The 23,057-nt window shown below is 33.2% G+C and overlaps 1 protein-coding gene across 1 annotated transcript in view; it reads left to right on the top strand.

Annotated features, from left to right (window-relative positions):
• Nucleotides 1-23,057, top strand: part of kek5 (kekkon 5) — a 574,429-nt gene that overhangs the window by 382,228 nt on the left and 169,144 nt on the right. The window contains exon 2 of the mRNA XM_065351304.1: nt 665-721. The gene's annotated coding sequence lies outside the window, so the exon portion shown is untranslated. The remainder of the gene's footprint in view (nt 1-664; nt 722-23,057) is intronic.

The following is a 23,057-nucleotide window of genomic DNA, read 5'->3' as shown; positions in this document are numbered from 1 at the left end:
TAAGTTTCAAATTCGGATCAAATATTTTTCACGACTAATATAATTTTTTCAATTATAGAATGTGAATTTAATAAGTGGAACTTGGATGCATTTTTTTTTCTCGACAAAATTTAAAATGAAGAATAGGTATTTTCATTGAAGAAAAGAAATCTGTTGACAAAAAAAATCATATTTTTGTACAAAAATTCTGCTTTACCGTAGACTTCAAAAATGATTTCGAAATTCGTTTTCGTTCAGTAGTTCCTTTTGCTATTAAAATCGGGTGTACTCGATTTCAAATTGGAAAATTAGGTACAAACAAAGCATTAGCTAATCAGATTTTTTTGTTCTTTGAAAAATTTGGAAACAATAATTTAACCTCAGGAAACAATGAAATACAAAGTAAACAATTGAACATATCCATTTTATTCAGAGAATTTTACCTACCTATCATTAGCCAATTGATTTTCCAATTTCCCTAATCGAAAGAACTGATTTGTGCATCAAGCATCATAACGTTTATTTATGTATACCTAATTTTCAATTTCAAATTCTATAGCCAAACTGAATGCAACCCTGAAGTCCAAATGTTTAATTTTTTGCCAGAACATAAATTGATCTCAGTTGTATGTTTGGATTGTTTGATGTAGCTTAAATAATGTTTTATGATTCATTTTGATTTCAGGAGCATGGGGTTTTTGAGAAGATCCTGAATGCCAATGAAGGAATACCAATTCAAACGGTAATTATCTTTAAAAATGTATGTTTCTGTGTAATAAACATTGAAAGATTACTACTTACTTGTAATCAGTTGATGTAATTACCAACTTAAACACCACTATAATTGCGATTGAAAACGTCAGAAAATTATTTCTTGCTTTAAAATAGAAAATGTTATTACTTACGTAGGGTACTTACTTAAGTATGTAATTTTAGGGTGGTTCAAAAAAAATCCCGAATTTTGATAAAAATTAGTGAGGGGGTTTCTTTTAGTGGGAGGCCTACGACCAAGTTAAAAACTTGGCCGCTTAAAAAATTTCTGAATTAACATTCATGTTTAGTGTCCTACACCTTGAAAAATGATAGAAAAAAATTGGACCGGTTAAGCCGCTAAATTTCCGTTTTCCAGGGTCCGGCCCTGTTAGAAAAACGTGACCTTTTAGCCATTCAAGAAGCCAAAAAACATTCTAAATTACTTACTAATCGTTGGAAACTGAAGAGAAAACAAAGTTTTAGTGTCTCATAAAAATTTTGTAATTTTTGGCAAGTCTTCATTACACGGAAAAAAAATTATGGATAATTTTTACTATTTCACACAGTAACCGGATCCCGTTCAAAAATATTGTGATTTTTACGATGAGATTAGTAAATTTTACTATGAGAGTAATAAATTTTACCTAATTTCTAGGTAAAATGTATTTTTTGACTGAGTAAAAATCACTATTATTTTTGAATGGGATCCGGTTACTATACTGAAATAGTAATTTTTTTTAAAAATTTTTTCCGTGTAGGTAATATCATTTTTTTTTTTTTTAATACATATAAAATGACTAAAATCATTTGAAAAATCACAAATGACTAAAATTACCTATTTGAAAAATCTCCATTACCGGTACTTAACGTCGTTATTTTTAAAATACAAGCGAAGAAAAATTATTATTTGGGAAATCTACATACCTACTAAAATTATTTCACAAATGCAAATTACCCATCAACATTTTTTAATTTTTTATTTATGGGGAAGAGAATCGTGAAAAGAATGATAGTCTTTTGGAATATTAGGCTTCATTTCCTGTAAATGCTTGAATTTGGCATTTTCCAAACAGATGGGCCTCAAATGCAGTCGCGCCGCATGATCAATTACTGCTGCAGCAGTTCACCGAATAGGGATTTCTGGAAAATCGTCGCTATAGTCAAGATCATATTCAATGGTACCATTCGGCGAGTAACAAAGTTGCCGAATATCGCTGACAACCGGGTCTCCAGCTTTTTTTCCTGGCTGAATTGATGAAACATTGCATATCGTTTCATAATTTCGAAAAAACTAGTATTCTATGACGTTGATATTGTAAGGTTCTTGGTCTTTTCCATCCTTGTCTTCTCCTTGTCTGCAGTCGCATACGTGCAATATTGTCGCTTGCAGAATAAACGGGAGGGGTAAAATAATGCTCTGTGGCGCTGTGAGCCGAATCGCAGGGCAGCATTGTATGCCCTTTCTCCAAGATAAGTTGCAGAATGGTAATGTTAAATTTCACAGCTAAGCTGCTCAAAACGCTGGACAGAACTTTATTCCAGTTTTGAGAATTGTAACCATCATATCAACAATGCAAGAGGTAAATTCGTTTGCAATTACGCCACCATTACATTCTTGCCATACATACAGCTCCACATGACCAGAATTTTTTTCATATATTATCTGTGTATAAAAATTCTGAAAAAACCATTTACCATTGATTTTAAAATAAAATCAGTTTTTTTAAAAAAGATTTTCCAATAAAATTATTGATACCTAAGTATTTTTGGTAAACTTTCTCTTTCTGATGCACTCCGAAAAAAGGGCCAAATACCTAAGAGTAGATCATGAAAAAAAAGTTGAAGAATTTTGAAAAAATTCAGTGGATACTTTCATTTTGAATAGAAAGTCACTTTGAAAAATTTTTGGCTTCGAAGGTGCACATGGAAGAAAGATATGTGTCCTTAAAGAAGAGAAATTTTCGAAAAACTGTATTTTTTTGCTCTAATAGCTCCCACTCAACGTATTTTGAGGAAAATAGTCCAGTTCCAAAGATAGTATTTGAGATAAAAGTGATCTTGGATATTCACGTCAGTGGTCTAGTTCGACGTAGAATCTCTTAATATTAATTCTTTTGGAACTGGGTCATTTTTACCAAAGTAGTTTGAATAGGGACAATAGGGTGGTCCTTATTTTCGAAGTTGGAATTTTTCTCCCTCCCAACCACCGAAGTGGTGACCTCTGGTGAGAAGATAATTCCCTGGTTTTTATTTTGTCCATCTTCAAAAAACTCAGGCTGCAGTGGGCCCCTCAATTTTCAAAAATTTTATAAAATACAAATTCACTGTGAAATTTTAAAATTTTAAAAAATTTCAAATTCTGTTATCTCTAAAAAGTCTCTTTTGAGTAAAAAAATCTCCTGACGATTTTAGCCCCCTCCATTGAAAACCAGTGGGGTTAATATCCAGATGAGATCGTTTACTCAAAAGAGATTTTCTAAAGTTAGAACTTGAAATTTTTGAATTTTGAATATTTTGCTTTGAAGTTAGATTTTTTCAGATTTTTGGAAATTGAGAGTCCCACTGTACCCCACGTTTTTCAAAAATGGGAAAAATAAAAAATAGGGACTTATTTTCTCACCAGAGGTCACCACTTTGAGAGGTGGGAGCAGAAGAAATCGTGATTGTTTTTGTCATGTATTTAAGGGCCACCCTAAGAGGCAAGATCGAAAAAAAAAAAAATATCGGAACTGTCATTTCTTTGATAACCCATAAGTATCTCCCCTCAGGGGCACTTTCGGAGCTAAAAAATTTTCCTCGAGTGACTTTCAATGCAAAAAAAAGGTCTCTATTGAATTTGGTCAAAATCTTGCAAAATTTTTCTCTCTGGATCCACTTGATGACTTCATACCTGTAGTTGTAGAATAAATGAGTGTTGCATAATAACTAAGTGGAAGGCTTTGCCTATACCATAAAACACATTACATGATTCAATTTTAAATAACGGTTTGAACTTTGAACTAAAGCAGCTGCTGACGTACACTTTAGTTGCATATGGATAATTTGTACCAGTATAAGAAAATTGATGTAACTAGGAAAGGAAAAAAGAAAGAAAACACAACACAACGCAGCAGACACACACAAAAAAACCCAACATCGAACGAAACAATTTTCAGAATAAGGTTAAAATTCATTTTGAAAAATTGCATATTCACGTAGAACTTTTTTGCCAGGGAAAATTGACGTTTTCATGCATCACGCTTGATGTATTCCATATATTCTAGATACTACGGAATTGGTACGCGAGTAATTTCAACTGCACGTTTTTCATTTCATTTGTTCTTCGCTGATTTTACGAGCGTTGTGCTAAAAATCTTTCATCTGTGACCGAAATAGCATACGCCGGGGAGATGTAGCGAGAGAAAGAGATGAGAGAAGGATTATAGCTATAGCATTATGCATTTGCATGTTCGAGTATAACAAACGTGGAAAAATTTACAGCTTTACCAAAAACCTTAAAAAGATAGCATTTCAAGTCTATTTCAAATGAACCAGTGCAAGTTATATGTGCGCACTATAACTCCGATGAAAAGTATGTATTCTCATAAATTTTCCAAATAACTGTGCAATAATTTAACCCTTCAGCAAATTCTGCACGCGTGTGTGGTTTTACTACTGTATGAAATGAATCGCCGCCGACGACGTAACAAATAACTTATTACTTATAGCGGAATTGATTTCGATATGAATAATGTTTTGATATACGAGAGTCGCAGAGTCTATTGTAAATTGGGTGTATTATGAATTTTAATAGGCTGACTGACGATGAGTGAGTTCCGAATATTATTTTGTGTCTGGTGTCTGTGGTCGGTGTAGAAATTCTGTGATGGCAGTCGAAGATTTCTATTCAGATTAGGTATGAGTACCTACCTATTCTGCTGGAGCCATTCTGCAAAAAATCGATCAATGAAAAGATTCAAATTTTCGATGGTTAAATTTATTTTTGGTGTCTTTGAGAAGGTTTAGGTACTTAAGTTGTGGATAATCCCATTACAAGAATTGCTCATGGTTTTGGGCTACATAGCAATCACTTTTTCGTCAACATACGACTAAGAAAAAAAGGTTAGATATTTGAAGATGTGGCCTATCTGGAAAATTGATGGGACGAATCCGTTTTCAAAATCTAAGAGCCAAAATCCAATTTTAAAAATGAACAAAATTACCGATTATGACTTTTTGTCTAACTTGCAAAAGGTGCTACAAATGATTTTTGATTTCAAAAAATCGCGATGAAAAAAATAATGCGGAAATGAATACTACCTGCTGGTAAGTCAGAAAGTAAACAAATAAGTTATGATGATTTTTTTTCTTAATCTAAAATTTAAAAAGTTTTTGGAACTCAAAAATTGCCAATCTAACGAAATTTTTAGTAAATCAAAAACTTTTGAATTCTAAAAACTTCTTGAATTTTAAAATAAGAAAAAAAATTATCATAACAAAATTTATTCATTTTTTGACGTAGTGTTCATTTCAGCATTCATTTTTTTCATCGCGATTTTTTGAAATTGAAAGTCATTTGTAGTCCCTTCAATTTGCAAGTTGAGCAAAAAATCATGATAGGTAATTTTGTTCATTTTTCAAACTACTATCGACACCCATGGTCAAAATTGGATTTGGGCTCTTGAATTTTGAAAATATATTTTTCCCCTTCAATTTTCAAGATAGGGAACTTGTTTATCTTACGTTTTTTTTACTTAAGTTAGCCCTTTCAGCTAGTTTACTTTATTTTCGAGTTGATCTGGAACCTTCAGCGAAAGTTGAATTTTCTTTAGCATTTTCAAATCTGCGCCAAATGGTATTATCATCAACTTCGTCAGCTGGAAATTTAATCTTGTCATCAATTCGACAATATGAATCGATCTGTTGATTTTTCTTGGTAAGGCGCAAACATTTTTTGCCGGTTGGGATGTCCACTTCCCTTGCTTGTTTCATCCATGTGCTTGCTGAACATTGGGTTCGATAGGCCTATGTAGGTACCTATCCAGTGTTTTGATTTCAAATACTTGCTTGCTTGATTGAATGACATTAGTTACTATAGTTCATTCTCTCGTATTCCGTGTTTCGAGATGCAAATTTAATTTTTCTTTCCTAAAATGAAATTTTTTGCACACAATTTCCAACAAATTGGGGGATGATAGCGGCTGCAAATTCTTCATAACCATACTTATCTGAAAAAGAAAACTAGAATGAGAGATTTTGACTCAAGCAGCACAAAGACCGGAGCAGCGAGCATTCGGCTAGTAGACCTAATATTTCACTGACACACATTTTGAAACCTCAGAACGTTTTCTTTTACGATTTCTACGGTCGTCAAGTGTCGTACGCACACAAACCGAAGTTATAACTCGGTTTTAATGAAACCAAAACTGAAAAAATATCGAAAAACTCACGTACCTCTGAGTAATAAAAAACATATATTGGGCTTGTTTTGCGGGAAAAAAATCGATGATCGTAAAAGACAAATTTTTAACGTTTTCTTTCATTATAGTTACCTTCTCTTTTGGACAACTAGAAGAAGTTGGCTTATCTGTTCGTTATTAACGTATCTATACGTAAACAAAGCAGAGAAAATGTTTTCGTTGAAAAAAAAACCACACACATTTTGAAAAGAAAACCAAGTTTTATTGTAGGAATTAACAACATACGTAGTACTGAGTATACGAATAATCTGTTATTTTATCTTCCTTTTTTTTCACAACACGAAATGAATAGAAGAAACACCTTTTGCAAATTCTTTACTATTCTATTTCTTCGTCCTTCCTTCCGTTTCCTTTTTTTTATCTTTTTTTTTTTCATTTTCCTTTTTTCCTTATTCAACTTACCAGCCGTAAAAAAGAAAAAAAGAATAATAACAACCCAAGTGAACTTTTCATTTCCATCGTAGTAGGCTATACTTACACCTTGTATCTCATTCAATTATGATTTATATTTATAATATACATTATACATGTGTAATAAAAACTAATATCTACACCTATCCGCATTCGAAAGCGTATCAAAATATTCACCGTCTAAAGACGTGACCGCCATAAGAATCAAAGCCGACACGAGACGACGACCGAAATGAAACACAAATTATCAACCTGTGCCATTACACCCGGCGAATAACTATTATCGTATTACAGGATTTATTATGGTTACTTTTCACCATCGACCGACGTCTCCAAGAGGACAATTATCAATTACTCGCCCACGTACTTACCTCTATACTGATGAGAAGCCTTTGCTGAACCGTGATTTCTGTACTTTGATTCGCGTATCACGTTTAACCTATTTTACCTTGCTTGCTCGTCCTATAGCCATTCAAATCCGCTTGCTTGCAACAGTTGTCAAAATCAAGAGACAAACACGTACTTAGATTTGGGCTCTTGGCCAAAACTCACCTATGTAATTTACCGTTTAAACGGTATCATATTATCTTGCTTCTGTTCGTAGATCCAAGTTCAAGTTTTTCTATCGAGCAGAAAATTGCTTGATGTTGTGATTTATATAGAGCGTTTCCCCATTCTGATTTTCATACAGTGATATTCAAGGCTATTAACTGTTTGCGATTTTCGTAAATCGTTTGCGCTTTTCATTGACCACATTCAGCAGAGACCTTAATTTTGAGTTGAAAATGACTCAGAGAAAATATTTTAGCTCCGGAGGTGCCCCTGGAGGAGAAAAAATGGGCCTTCAAAGAGGGGACATTTTTGAAAAAATTGTGGGTTTTTTCACTCCTGTTGGCCTCAGCCAGTTTTCAAACTATACACATTACGGTTCTACTGAGCTGTTAAAAATTTGCAAATCGTTTATTTTTGGATAAATTCAAGTTTTGAACATTTTGTTCTTTTCCAACATTTTTATCGATAAAATCAAAACATTTAAATATATAATTCCTGAAATTGGGGAAATATCTTGGAACGCAATGGTGCCAATTTTTTAGTCATTATTAAAAATTTCTAAAATCGAAAAAATTCTAATAAGTTTTCGGATGTTTTTCTTGAATTTTTGAAATTGGCAGTAATGATCCAAAAATTGGCATCACTCCGTTCCAAAATATTTCTCCAGTTTCAGAAATTTTACCTTTCGATGTTTTGGCATAATTAATATAATGCGAAATATTCTTTTAAAAAAATGTTCAAAACACGAATGAACAGGTTGAGTGGCAACAGGAGTGAAAACACGCTTTTTTCACAGATACTCTCTTTTCGAGAGCCTATCCCCCCCCCCCCAGTGCACCTCCGGAGCTAAAATGTTTTCTCTAATTGAATTTTTCTGCTGAATTTGGTCAAAATTTACTGGCTTCTTTTTGGGCAAGCACCGTAACATAATTGCTCTTTTCCTGAGACTCAAATTAAATTACGAGATACTTTTAATAAGAAAATTAAAGAAATGGCACAGCAAGATAGGTGAAAAATTGAAAATATTTCGAATACATTCTCAATAGATTACAAAGAAAACAAATTTCTTGTCTCCTGTCGAATTCTTAAAATGGGTTGGTTATCTCAACAGCATTATTATTACATAAATTGAATTTTGATGCGTACCCATTTTTGTTTCTAATCGGTTTTTGATTCTTTTTTTGTTTATTTTCTCATGTTGTTAAAGCTATGAGAAATATACGAAAATTGTGCAAAAAATTTGAAAACTAAAAAGCAATTTTCCAAAAAGGTGACCTTAAATTTTGCAATCACCTCAAGCAAAGGTAAGTAAATGTAAAATAAAAATTTGAAAAAATTGAGTGGATTCATATTCCAATTTGAAAAATTATAGAGCAGTCTCCTTTTGATATGTTGCACAAAATACTCCAAAATCAGTGTAGGTAGTAGGTACCCTGAAAATTTCATACAGGTTGTTAGTTATTTTTTGAATGATAATACACCATCAGAGTGACCTTATATAATGAATAAAATCAGTAGGTACATAATCAGAGTTGGAGAAAATATGAATTTCATTTTTAAATTTTCAGAATCTAATTTCTTAATGGAAAATTTTTCTATGATAAACATTGCATTTCTTACTCAAACACTTCTGTTACTCGGGCCTTTTTTTGTCTTCTTTCTTTTGAGGGGACGTTCTAATAATTCTCGAAAGTTGTTCGTCCATAATTTTTGTATGTCTTTACACCAAAAAAAAAAACAAATTCTTTCATTTTGTTAGTTTTTGTGACAATTTTTCATTTTTTTCGACATTTATTGAAGGGGTACCCCCACGTGCTCCCACAAAAAAGCTGTGCTATTACTCGACATGTTTCGGAAAGTAAAGAAGGGGAGCCAATATTCGGCATTTCTTGCGAATAACCATTACTCTTTCCCATTGATCAAATTTTCATTTCGACGAATTCACAATATCTAGCGAGATCCTGTTGTCCTGTTGAAATGTTTCCTGGGCCCCAAATGCATCTTATATCCACTCATGGATCAGTACTGTACTGCCATTAAATGTCGTAATTTCTACAACTACTGTTTTATAAAGTATTCAACTTTGAATAGTAATGAAGATCTTTCCTTCAATTTCAAACGTTCAGAAAATTGTGATAATTTTTTTAACCCATCAGCTTGAGGATGCATCAACTTGAATTTCGAAGAAAGGAAATAATGTGGGAAAATGTCTAAACATTGAATTTTATCTGCCTCATTTGGTGATTAAACAAAAAAAATTACTTACTACCTCTACATATACGAGTAATTGACAAATTTAGTTTAATTGAATTATGTACATACCTATAACCACCTAGGCAATTTAAGCCAAGGTTTTTGAGTGGAATTATTGATGTTGGGGCCCTACATTCCCTGAAGGATATTTCAACATAGGTACATATTAACTGGGACTCGAGATATTTGTAGCTCTCCACCTGTTCCAGCACCTTGCCCATCACGCTAATTGCAATTTTCTCTGGTCCCTCGCTGCTGACCAGCATTATTTTATTTTATTTTTTTTAGTAAATGACCCTAGTGAAAAGATCAAAGAAAGAATCAAGCACACAACATCCGCATTTAGGGTGTGAGAGTTGGACGTTGAAGCAGGACTCAATGCGCGGACTTCAGGCATTCGAGATGTGGTGCTACCATAGAACTATTACAATTTCATGGATGGCAAAAGAATCCCAGTGAGGAGGTGCTGAGGATGGCCAGAAAGAACATGGAGCTGGTAGAAACGATCAAAAGGAGAAAACTGGAGTATTTTAGACATGTAATGAGATGCTCAAGATACAAACTTCTGCGGATAATCATGACTCAGAATTGATAACACTAAAAAATGGCACAACCCTCCGCCATCTTTAATATGTCCCGTAGTACTGAATTTTACATTTTCCGTCATTTTCGACAATTTTTGTATCAATTTTGCAAATTTACTCGCGATTGTTGCAACATTTTTGAACTTTGTACCTAATTTTCAATAATTTTCAAAGTACTTTTATGTAATCTTCGCTGATTTGCAAGCTATTTTAGCGATTCTCAGTATTTTTTTGAACTTATGTACCATCTGAGGATTTTAAGCATTTTCATGGATCTGATGCAATCTTTACAATATGTTTTTGAATTTTGCTTAATTTTGGCGATATTTCTCAAATTTGTTTTTATTTTTAACCATTCTATGAGGTTCTGAATTTTTGAATGATTTTCTGATACTTACTTAAAATTTCAAGCAAAGTCGCCATCTTATGCAATTTTCGCAGTGTATCATTTTTGTGATTGTTATGAAAATTGAGGAGATTTTAAATCAATTTTTGGAAACTTTTGTATCATTTTACGCCTTGATTATAGGTATATTACATTCAAATATAAAATATGTTTTTCTCTCCACTTAGTCGTAGATTTATGGAAAATTCCTGAAAATACGTTACATTTAAATACTGGCGATTATAATTGGAATCTCATTCGCTATCAAAACACACACAAACAGCTCTACTCGTAGTATAGGACAAGGTATTCCACAGCACCACCACCGCGTACCTATTTAGCGGTTATTTTCGCGTCGCATAATATCTTTTCATCCCTTACATGCTTTCCAATGCTGAGCCTGCCCCTGTACACCCTATGGTAAATGCATTTACCATTCGACACTGTTTACTTTAATCTTGGTTACGATTTTATATATGCCCATATACCAGTTTGATGTGGTAAAAGCACGTCGTTGTGTTAATTTTACTAAATATTATACAAACGCACGCGCTCAGATTTATGCAATGATAAGCAACTCGCGAATAAATACACCATCGCCAAAGTACCTACCTACAGTAAAATACTCTCATAGATTCGTAAGGGGTGAAAGCACAGCACACGTGGTACCAAACAAAACCCATCGTCATTTCGTTGGTAGATATCATATTCACAGCAAAGTTAGCACCCATGCCGAGCATCGAGGCGTCATCTTGATGATGTTTTTTTGAAACATCGAGCACACAATACGAATAAGAGAGTTCGTCAAGTTTGAATTTTTGTACACATTTAAATGCATCGAACGGATTCACGCTTGACGGATTAAAATCAGTGTAAAAAGTGTTTGTGGAAATGTAAAATATCTGCGATGCTCACGTGCGTGCGAATAATTCGGTCGTCGTAATCCCCTTTTTACACTATGCCTGCTGCTTTTACTCGTATAGTATGAGTATTTTAAGAAGAAAGCGCTGCAGCATCGTCGCTCGCGTCCAAGTTGAATATTAATACAAGCTCGTAATTTATCTTATTTCGCCGGCTCAGGAGACGGCGGCGCTAAATTTGTAAACTTCTGGGTTGAATGAAACGCTTAATGTTACATTATACGTCATTAAAACCCTAACCCATTAACATTGGTAATTTAATCAACGAACCATATCGGTACGACCATTTTGAATAATCCGTACTTCACCAGCACCAGCACTGCCAGCATGGCGAGCTTTACTTTCCTCTTTTTTTGACAAACGTTTGTTTTACGATCATTATTACCATTCCATTACCCATCCTTCGCGTTTATTCGTAATATTTAATGGAAATATGTATCGTTGCTGCAATGGGTTTCTTTTTATATAGGGGTAAATACTGCACCTGCGATTCTCGAGAAATTTTTCGTCGGTGGAGCTTCACTTGATAGAAAGAATAGAATGTGTCTCAAAGTTTTTCGGAATTTTTCAGAGTTTATGAAAATTTGTTTTCCACTGAGGTACTCTAGTTCTCGTTTATGAGAATTTTTGAATCAGGATCCAACTTTTGCATTTTGGAGATCAATTTTACTCTCATAAATTTTCTTCGTCGTACACAATATCTCAAATCTTTTTTTAAAAAAAAACATGGAAAACTTCCCCTCCCTCATGAGTTTTTAGGTTGTAAAATGATTTCTTCATTTTTGGCGAGTATTTGAAAGTTTGAAATTTTTCTCGAAAATAGTTTTCTGGAAAACATGAACTACCTATCTGAAGAGATACTCAGTGACGAAAATTAAGAATAGATTGACGGAATGTCGTCAAAGTTCTGTAAAAAAAAATTCCCCAAAAATGAAAAATTAACTTTTTTATATTCCAAGAAAATTAGGAGGAAAAATGGTCATAAAAATGGCTGAAATCTAAAGAAAATTCTACAAAATTTCGTTGAACTTATGAACAGTGGTGTGTGGTACAAAAGTTGCTTAAAAATTATGAAAAATTGGTTAAATTCACCTAGAAAGTTATAGAAATTGGGATAAAAGTTCGTTTCAACGAGTTCGTAGAAATTGTACGAAGATGTTTTGTTAAACATTAACGAAGGTAAATTTTTCTATTTGTTTTTTCTCAACTGACAGAGAATTTTTTGAACAAAGCAAAGCAGAATCAGAATAGAAACTACCATCACTTGGATAAATTTCAGGTGCTGAATTTCATTTTTCGATTTTTTTGCTTCCAAAATGTTTTTAGAATTTCCAGTTTTGGAAAAATATTGTCTTGAAATGGACCAAAGTGAATATCAGCCTTTACAAATTCGAATTAGAATACCCTCTTTTGTGACCTTTTCAATCGATTCAGGGACAAATTTTCAAGAATTGTTTTGCCAGTTCAATTCCACATTTAAAGACCTGATTAGGCACCTGAGAATTTTTTTTTCAAAAAGAAACCGAATTTTAAAATCATTTCCAGAATTGCTCCAAACCGCCAGTAGGGTATGTGGATGCATTTTAGAGATCAAAATGGTGTGAAACAAAATTTTAATTTTTTTTTTCATTTTTTTCCAAAAACAAACACTCACTGGAGAAAATGTTTGAATTTGAACCGGCAGAAAACGATTTAGAAAATTTGTGCTTGAATCAATCAAGAAGGAAATGATTGAAGTTCATGTTTGGTAGATTCAAAATTGTGATTATTTTTATGAAAAATTTTCCAAAACTAGAAAATTTAAAATTCCCATGGAGGCTTTGCAACGGCTCAAAACCACCATCAATCGATTAAAGAAATTTTAAATGAAGGACGAACCTAATTTCAGCATTCTACTTCAATTCGATCAAATTTTTAGATTTTCGTGGATAAAAGCAATGTTGAATAAAATGCATCCACTGTTTGATTCCAAATACTTGCTTGCGTAATGAACTAATGACCTTTGTGTGAATCTTTGTGAAATCCTGCAAGAAATGGCTTAGAGAAAATTGTTGATCAACTGTTCGCATTCTTCGACACATCTTTCTGGAAATAGTGCTTGAAAATTTCGGTTTTGTGATGAAGCACTACCACAATGCTGAATTTTTGGGCCTTTGATTAGGTCGAATTCAAAGGCAAAGGCACTTGAGATTTTTTGTGGTGAGGGGGGGAGGGAGTTTGGAACCCTAAATATATGTAGAATAAAATTTGAAAAATTCTGAATAATTTAAATTTTTCAAAAGTGGTGGCCTCTAATATCAAAAATTGGAAGTTCCTAAAATTAATAATTTGAAAAGTAAACTTTATTGTGTGAGAAGTTGAATTTTCTACAATTTCAAAAGAGAAAGGGGCGAATTTTTAAATTCCCTTCCTATTTGTGAAACCTAAATTGTTCAACATCTCAAAAATTGGAAACATCAAAATGTCATTCGTATTTTGGCGGAGTAATCGAAAAATCAGTCGAGTAAGCGATTAAAAGATAACGTCACAGAATCGAATAAAAATGAAACAAAAAAATAAAAAAACAACAGGGTTGGTAACTATTCAATTAACACGTTGGTAATGCTTGAATAAAAACTACGTCAACAATTTCGTTGGGACGCGACGACGTGGCCTACGTGGCAAATTCGCGAGTATACCTTTGAACTCGGTCTAAATTTGTTCACGTCGTCTTTCATCGCAAAATATAAATCCAAGTAATTAATTTAATCAGAAATGGCACTCTAGAGGAATACGAAACGGGCGTAGTGGAAAAACCTAATAAATTTTCACGTTATACAGCGCACACTACACCTGAATGAATCCGGAAAGAAAATTGATGTTACGATATTTACTGCAGTTATGTATGTACTTCATCAAGTATGCATATTTTGTCTACGGCGGCGTATAATATATAAATATATCGTTGTAAAAAAAAAAAAAAAGCTGTAAAAGAAAAGAAGAAGAAAGTGGAAGAGAAAAAGTGGTAACCTCGAAACCGCGCAAAAGGCTCCAATTACATGAAATACATCATAAAAGCTTCCTTTACGAGATCTAACATCATAAAAATTTAAATTTCTATGTAATATGGAGCTATGGACTACGCTGGGGTAATTTTTCGTTTGTAAAACAGGCCAAAAAAATTTCTCATTTGCATGTTTGGTCGTTAAATGTATATTTCAACAACGAATGTTCGTCGTGGCCATTAAAATGGACTTCCAGACATGGAATTTTTTACTCGTACGTTACCTATTTTTTTTTTTACCATTTTTTCTACTTTTTTGTTTGTTTATAATAATTTCTTTGTAAAGAAAGACGTTATAAGATGAAATACTAACGAGTACGAACAACGAGTAAACTCTCGGATGTTTTTCACAAAGTTTAAATTACGTCTGTCGTAATGATTTACATGGAAAACAATTCAATGAAAAAAGAGATGAATGGTAAAAAATTCGGTTAACGAAAAAAAAAACTTTGACATTTTTTTGCCGGAAGCTGTCCCAGTCGCGCGTCTACCGTGTAGCCGCTGAAAGTTTTCATAAATAATTTGTATAAACAGGACCATAAAAGTGCACCAGCACTATGGGGGCCTACTCATAACTGTTTTTTAAAAATTCCCATTATACTTTCTAATTTACTTTATAATGGAATGATTTACATATTTTTGTATATTTTAAACGTTTGCGAATTTTAAACGATCTCATTCGTCGTAGAAAAAGGATTCGTTGTTTTAGACGAAATATATATAATATTTTTTTTACTCCGATGCTGCGGCCTTATATAATACCCTTCTATCTCTGTCTCTCTTTTTATAATGAGTACGCAAATTTTCTTCTTCCAAGTAAGTAATGTTCATTTCTGTTACACATTTTTTTGTTTTTCACTTCATCTGCATATCTGTATAAATGTGTTTGGTTTGGTTGCGTTTTTTTGTCTCCTTATTATTATTTTTTATTTCAATTTCGAAATTTCATTCGTATAGGTACGATAAATGAGTTTTAGAACGACGGATTCTGTACTTACCTCTTTCTTATACTATAGTTTATACCGCAAGATGAGAGGTTTCATGTTATATTTAAGAATTCGTCGAATAAAACGTTTAATTCGTTGTATTGTTCGGATGCTGTGGCTGTGCAGTCTGAAGATGCTTTATAGATCGGAATTTATGTGTGTGTACCTTGCAGTCGACAGTTTCACATTCTTGGCGGCCAATTGAAACCGGTTCCGTTTGTGTAGGTGGTTGATATACTAGAATGCACTCGGCGCTCCACAATTCGATTGTAATACATGTTGGGTGCATTTATCAGATTTTTGTCACAATGCAAGCCAGGGCTATGTGTATAGTATACTTTGATGCGAGTAGTTTTTTCGCCCACAATTGCGTTAGATGGTCTGTTGTACTGTCTTATTGTTTGGGTGTGGATTCCGAAAGGAAAGGATGGTTCGAATTGGCTTTTCTTTATAATCGAATTATAATTATGTAACGAAGGGCAAGTAAAAGTTATTATCGAGTGCAACGAACCTCTTCTCATCCGTGTTTGTAGGTCTATCTTGTGTGTGCATTTATATCGATGTGATTGTAAATGTGAAATGTATAAGTAGGTATTGGTGAACTGGACAAAAATAAAGATCTCGTAGAGATATTAAAAAGGGTTGAAGGTTGATTTCTTTGATCATTTCAAATGCCAACATTCTAAATTCAATTCAAGCATACAGCTTCAAATTCGAATATTTAATTTAAGATTTATGCCCATTGTCATTTATTGCAATTTTTTTGTTTGAGAAATCATGACGAAAATAATGCAAAATGTTATTTTATTCTTCCTCCAAAAAATGAAGAACACTTCGACTTTTTGTTGTTTGATGAACCCTTAACCAAAATTTTTTGAAAGAATGAACCGGAACTGATCTGGAAAAGTTTTTCTCTCAGGTTGGAGCAATTTTTCTTACTTATTGCCAGTTTCAACTGATAAGATATTTATTAAAATTTATAATTATGTAATGTGACTGATGTATTAATATAGGTTTTACGACCTTTTGTTGATATTCATGAAGAATAAAATTAATTAAATCGTAAGGTTCGGAGAAAATCACTTACCCCAACTAACATTTTTCGAGGACCGGACCTTCAAAGTTCGCTATAAATTGAGTTGATTTCCAATTGAATGCAGACCAACCTATAGTCTCAATTTCAGATCAAAAGGGGTTCCCAAACACAGGGGCCTTAGGACGGTCCAAAATCTCTGAAGTGGCTCTGACAGGGCTCTCGTAGATGATTAAATCTACTTTATCGAATCGTGGTAGACAGTGCCTAGTAAGTAGGTAGGTAGAGGTACCTATCTACTATACAAATCATCATTCACAGAACAGTATCCTGCAGGTGTCCCCCACTTGAAATGTGCACACTCGAAAAATTTTGAGCTTTTCAAATTATAGAAACCGTTCTCAGAGGAAAATGATTGGATCTGATCAGCTCTGAATAGATCTAAATTCTAATCTACGAGTAATCATCGCTTTTATTCAAGTAGATTAATCCATTCGAATGTCCAAATCCGATCAGATTCTTCTGCCAGTTTGTCTGAGTTTTGAGTGTTCTTCTCGTAGTTACTCTTCAAACTGGCTGGAAATCTCTGGTCAAAACTGTGGAGATTCAACCTGTCTATATAAAACTGTCTCCAAAAAAGGATTTGTAAAAAAATTAAAATTAAAATTAAATTATTTACTCAGGTTTCTTTTTAAAACCCCTAGTTCTGCTTTTGGATTTTCAGCTGGTGGTGTAGTTGGTTGGTTATGGAACTTCCATCGGAAGTAGAGCTGGTTCCATAACTTCAAAATTCTCCTGTGCTCCATTTCTCAATGTCACATTGAAAAAGTATTTTCAAAAAAATTTCAATTTTATTAAGCCTGTCTGAAAATTTTGATTTATCTTTCTCGTGGAAAAATGTTGACTTCGCTACTGTCAAAAGTGACCCAATTTTGAGGGCCCTTGGCACAGCCCCTTGTACGACCAGGAGGGTTGAAACTTCTGGGGTAAGTCCCCACTTGAAGAAAACTACCTCATTTTTGGCTACTTCCAGTAAAGACCTTCATTTTGAGTTGAAAGTCACTCAGAGTCAGAAAAAATTAGTGCTCCGGAAGTGCCCCCGGAGGAGAGATAAGGTTCCTCAAAGAGAGGAATTTTTGAAAAAATTAGTTCTGAAAGATAATTTTGAGATTCTTCATCAACCTAAGGCATTACTGTCAAAATCCGAGACTTTTTTTAGGGTTACAGGGGTTGAAAATTAGCTAATTGCTTATTTCTCGGTGAATTCGTGTTTTGAAATTTTTTTCTTTCATAATGTATCTCAATTAATCAAGAATGTCTACATCAAAACTCTAAAGATATCACTTTTGAAGCAAAAGAAATACAAATTACTGGTAATTTTCAAAAAAAAGAGAAAAATTAAGTTGCCGAAAACTGTACGAATTTTTTTGTTTTTTTTGCAGTTCACTGTAATGACTTGATGATTGGTACCACTCTATCCCAAAATATTTCCCTGTTTCAGAGATGATATTTTTCGATATTTTGGCTTAATGGCGGTAATGAGTTATTTGGATACCTTATATAATTGAGAAAATAAAATTTTCAAAACAAGTAGGTATATTTACAGGTTGCCCAGAAATATCGAGTACCCCTAAAGAAGTTTTCTACTAAAATACTTTGGTTGGTCACAGTGAATGATAATAATGATAGCACATGATTGGTTGTTGGACTGGAGAGATAACAACCAATCATATGCATCTATTTCACGTTGCCAACCTATATTTTTAATGAAAAACTTTCTTTGGGGTACTCGATATTTCTGGGCACCCTGTATTATTTACCGAAAAATGAGTGATTTGAAGAATTTTCAACCGTTTGCTCTAAATACGTATTTTTAGGAATTGGCAGATCATTTTCCCCAAAACTGGCCGAGTAGGGGCTGATTTTTTTCGAAAATGTCCCTCTTTGAGTTGAGGACCCTGGACCCAAATTTCCCCTCCGATGCTAAAATTTTTTCTGAGTGACTTCCAACTCAAAATGAAGGCTTACACTGACTACAGTGTTGCCGTTCTAAAAATTTAAATCCCACCAGATTGATCTCAAAAAATAGCTAAAAACCGCTAAATTGCCCACGGAAAATAAGCCAGAGTTCCCGCTAGATTTACATCTTTGAAAAGTCCGACTTTTTTGATAAAAATATGCTGAAAAATTTCATTTTTTTGCCAAAAATTATTAAAAATTGTCGTTTTCTGCAAAAAAATGGGCATATACAATTTGGGCACAAGATAAGCAAGCACACCAGGTGGTCAGTAATGACACATACAAACTGGGCACATGTCGTATGAAATAATAGGCAGGTTCTATCCAAAACGATGTATTCAGTATAATGTACAATATTCAACTATTAAACTGTCTCAGTACATACTTATGGTCTAGCTTGCTATGTACTAAATTAATAAACGATATAGAATCGTCATGTTTGAGTGTCCTACTTTTCATTCTCTCACTCCTCAACCTATTCCTCGAATTCTGACTCATCCAACTAGCTCACTCTCTGTACACACCTATTACTCATACAACATCTACCTCTTCCTTTAAAAAATAAGTGACCTCACTTATCAATACTTAGTCTATTATTGTAAAATTCTAAACATCTTATGCCAAGTTTTTACAAACAGTTTACATTTTTTGATGCTTATGGGTAAAAAAAAAATGCTTATAAAATGAAAACAAGAATATTTAAAATGAAACAGTGTTTTTCTGGTCAGTTTTTGAACATTATTGTTTACAAATAATGAGTAAATAAATGAATATTGATCAAGTTTGATTTTTTGAACTAAAATTTATAGGTTGAAGTATTTCTCATGCTATGTATTACAATTTACCTATTTATAAAATTTGACCAGTTTTTTTTTTTTTCTTAGAAATATGTACAATGGATAGGTACTAAAAAATATTACTTGGTAACCATGTAGGTACCTATATTTACAACTTACAATCTGATTTCTGATCAGATGACCTTCAGGGATTGTGGTAATAGGGTACTCTACTTTTCCCCTAGTACCTCCCTTCTAGTTCATTCTGTCATGGTAGGGCCTCAGATGGTCCATACCATGTCCCTAAGGTTTCTTGATAGGTAGGTATTTTGTCATATTTGAGTAAATTTCTACACAAACTTATAGTAGGTATACTAAAGTTTCTAATAGGTAGGTATTCTAATTTTTTCTCTCTTTGTCATTTTTCTTTTTTTTCTTTTTGCTTTTTTCACCTATAAAGGTGAGTAGCTTTTCTTTTTCTCTCTAATTTTTTCTCTTATTTCTCTCTTTATTTCTGTAGGCCTACATTTCTGCTGATTTTTCTTGTTCTAATTTTTTATAATTTTAAAATTCTATTCCTATTATAATTCTAGTCTACTTATTCTATCCACACTGCGCACATGTGGAATCTTATGATATAATATAAAATTAAAATTCTTAACCTATTTGTAATCCTATTCATTTCTTATCCTATTTTCTCAGCAGTTTTGATTTGGATTTCTCCGAATATATTTTTTCAATCTTCGTACATGTACTGTATCTTCTTTTCCATCAACTTCAATTTGGTAGTTTAATGGGGTTATTCTCTTCAGTACTTTATGAGGTCCTGTATATTTTGTTTTCAATTTTCCCAAATGTTTCCATGGTTTTTCCAAGAGTAAGAGATCACCAGGGTTGTATAAAACCTCCCTGTGTTTTTGGTCGTAACTCTTTTTGTATTCATTCTGATTTTTCAAAATCAGTTCAGGAATTTCTTTTCTAATTTTTTGGATTTCATCTATCTGGGCTTGTCTATCTTTTTTATCTTTTGTATTCAATCCAAGCTTGTTATCAATTGGTAAATTTGGTTGTTGGCCATATAAAATGTAATATGGACTCAATCCATTAAATCTAGCTACTGGAGTGGTACTGTAGGAAAATACTACAAATTTTATAAATTCACTCCAATTTGTCCTATTTTCATTTACGTAATGTGAAAGGGAGCTACAAAGTGTGCCATTTTTCCTTTCTACTGATCCTTGGCTCTGAGCTGAATAGCTAGAGCTATAAATTAACTCAATTCCTAATTTTTTGCACACTTCTTGAAATTTTGAATTTTTAAAATGAGTTCCATTATCACAGGATATTTTCCCTCAATTGTTTCAAAGTTCCATTTTCTCTCATTCCAATTGCAGAAATTACCTCAGGTTTCAGGCCTTTTAGAATAAACCTACAAATTCTTCTTTCTTCCATTTTTTCATCACAAGTTTTGCACAATCGAATCACATCTGTCAAATATTCTAAAATACTTTCATTTTCTTCTTGTCTTCTTTTCATCAATTTCATTTCAGCCAAATCTTTATTTGCACTGCCATTAAATTCTGATAAAAATTGTGCTTTTAAATTTTTCCAGTCTTTCACTTCATTTTTGTCCATGTTATAGTAAACATTTAATGCCAAATCTGTCAAATAGGCAGGAAAGTATTTGAATTTTTTCACATCATCCCAATCATTTATACTGGCATATAGTTCATATTTTTGAATAAATTCATCTGCAGTATTTTTCAGGCCAGAAAATGAACCTGGATGGAAAATGAGTGTTTCAGTTGTTATTGGAGTGTCTCTTGTCATTTTTATAAAAAAACTGAGCTTTGCTGGTCCTGGATTTTGGCTCAAAATTTCAGAAATGTCCTTAGTTGATTTCTTGAAAATTCACTTTTGGTGCTTTTTCTTCACTTATGATTAAAATAATAATTACGCGAATGGTGCGGATATAATAATATCACTCAATAATTAATTAATTCAACGAATTATTTACCATTGTTCTCGGAGTATTTACCTTGGTTCTTCCTTGTTGGGTGCCAATTCTGTCGTATGAAATAATAGGCAGGTTCTATCCAAAACGATGTATTCAGTATAATGTACAATATTCAACTATTAAACTGTCTCAGTACATACTTATGGTCTAGCTTGCTATGTACTAAATTAATAAACGATATAGAATCGTCATGTTTGAGTGTCCTACTTTTCATTCTCTCACTCCTCAACCTATTCCTCGAATTCTGACTCATCCAACTAGCTCACTCTCTGTACACACCTATTACTCATACAACAGCACATAAGAAAAAAAGAACGAAAGGAACACATACAAATTGGGCACATTAGAAAAAATGAACGAAATCGAAAAGAAGCCACTAGAAAATAATCAAATAGGTAAAATAGATAGGACATGTATCCACACATATGTTCTCAATAGATTTCATCCAAGATGTACAATTGTACATATGTAGGTACTCATCAACAAGGTAGGTACCTGCTAATTCATGTACTTACAATACTTACAAGGAAGGTGCCCCTGGTGACATTCACCGATTTCAACGATTTTTGCACCATTGAATAGAGGACATCGGACATAGCCTAACCCCAAATGTTCAGCTGCTGAAGTAGATATTTCAGTAATCCCAGGGGATTTTTCGATTTTCACATGGCAATTTTGAAAAATTGCCCAGAAATCGTCGGCCCAGGTCGCATACCAAATCCTCTCGTATTATTTGGGCATTTTAATACATATCATGAGACTAGCCCGTGGTGAAATTTTCAGCTGCTGAAGTTGATATTTTTTGACCAATTTTTATTTCAAAATATGCAATGTGAAAATCGAAAAATCGCCCTGCACGGCCAAAATATCAACTTCAGCAGCAACAAATTTCACTGTGGGTTAGTGTCATCATATGTATTAAAATTCCCAAATAATATGGAAGTTTTCGATATGCGACCTGCGCCGGCTATTTTTGATCAATTTTTCAAAATTGCTACTCGGATTTATACTTACGAGATGTGAAAAATCGAAAAATCGCTCTCAAAAATCGTAATATCAACTTCAGCACCTGAAAATTAATTGTGGTTAGGCTAAATTTGACGTCCTCTATCTAATGGTGCAAGAATCTTTGAAATCGGTGAATGTCACCTGGGGCACCTCCCTTGTTAGGTACATAAAATTAAACTTCCATCCATCCCTATTATCCGTATTAGAGTACTGTACCTAAACTAGGTACCTACTTGCGTATTTATGCGCAGGTCAGGTGTGACAAATTTTTTACATTCAAGTTTTTAAATAAAAGTTTTAAATGCGAGGTTCATTCTTTCCTGTGTGCCCAGTTTGTATGTGCTCTTTTCGTTCTTTTTTTTCTAGTGTGCCCCTGCCCAGTTTGTATGTGCCCAATTTGTATGTGTCATTAGAGGGCGATTTCTAGCAGTGTGCCCAGTTTGTATGCCAGGAGTGAGAATGTGCCCAAATTGTATATGCCCAAAAAAATCCAAGAAGCCTCATTTTCCCCCAAAATATGCTTTTAAGTCTCGTTTTTTCGTCAAAATTATCAAAATGTTTCTTTCAAGTCAGAAATTGAAATAAAAACGAAAAATTTTCATTTTTATGTTGAAAATCAATTTTGAGATTTTTTTCAATTGAAGATAGGTAAGTAGAAGACATTTTTTCTCAATTGTTGACATGAAAGAAACATTTTGATAACTTTGACGAAAAAAACTAAAAAGAAGACTGTAAACCAATTTGTGGAAAAGAAATGAGGCTTTTTGCAATTTTTTTTTTGCAAAAAACGACAATTTTCAATGATTTTTGGCAAAAAAAAAATACTTCTTACCATATTTTGATCGAAAAAGTGGGACTAATATGATAATTATTATGATC

This window comes from Planococcus citri, chromosome 2, assembly GCF_950023065.1.
Source record: "Planococcus citri chromosome 2, ihPlaCitr1.1, whole genome shotgun sequence".
In the NCBI taxonomy this organism is placed as follows: Eukaryota; Metazoa; Arthropoda; class Insecta; order Hemiptera; family Pseudococcidae; genus Planococcus; species Planococcus citri.
Note: the sequence above shows the minus strand (reverse complement) of the source record. Positions and strands in the feature narration are given on the sequence as shown.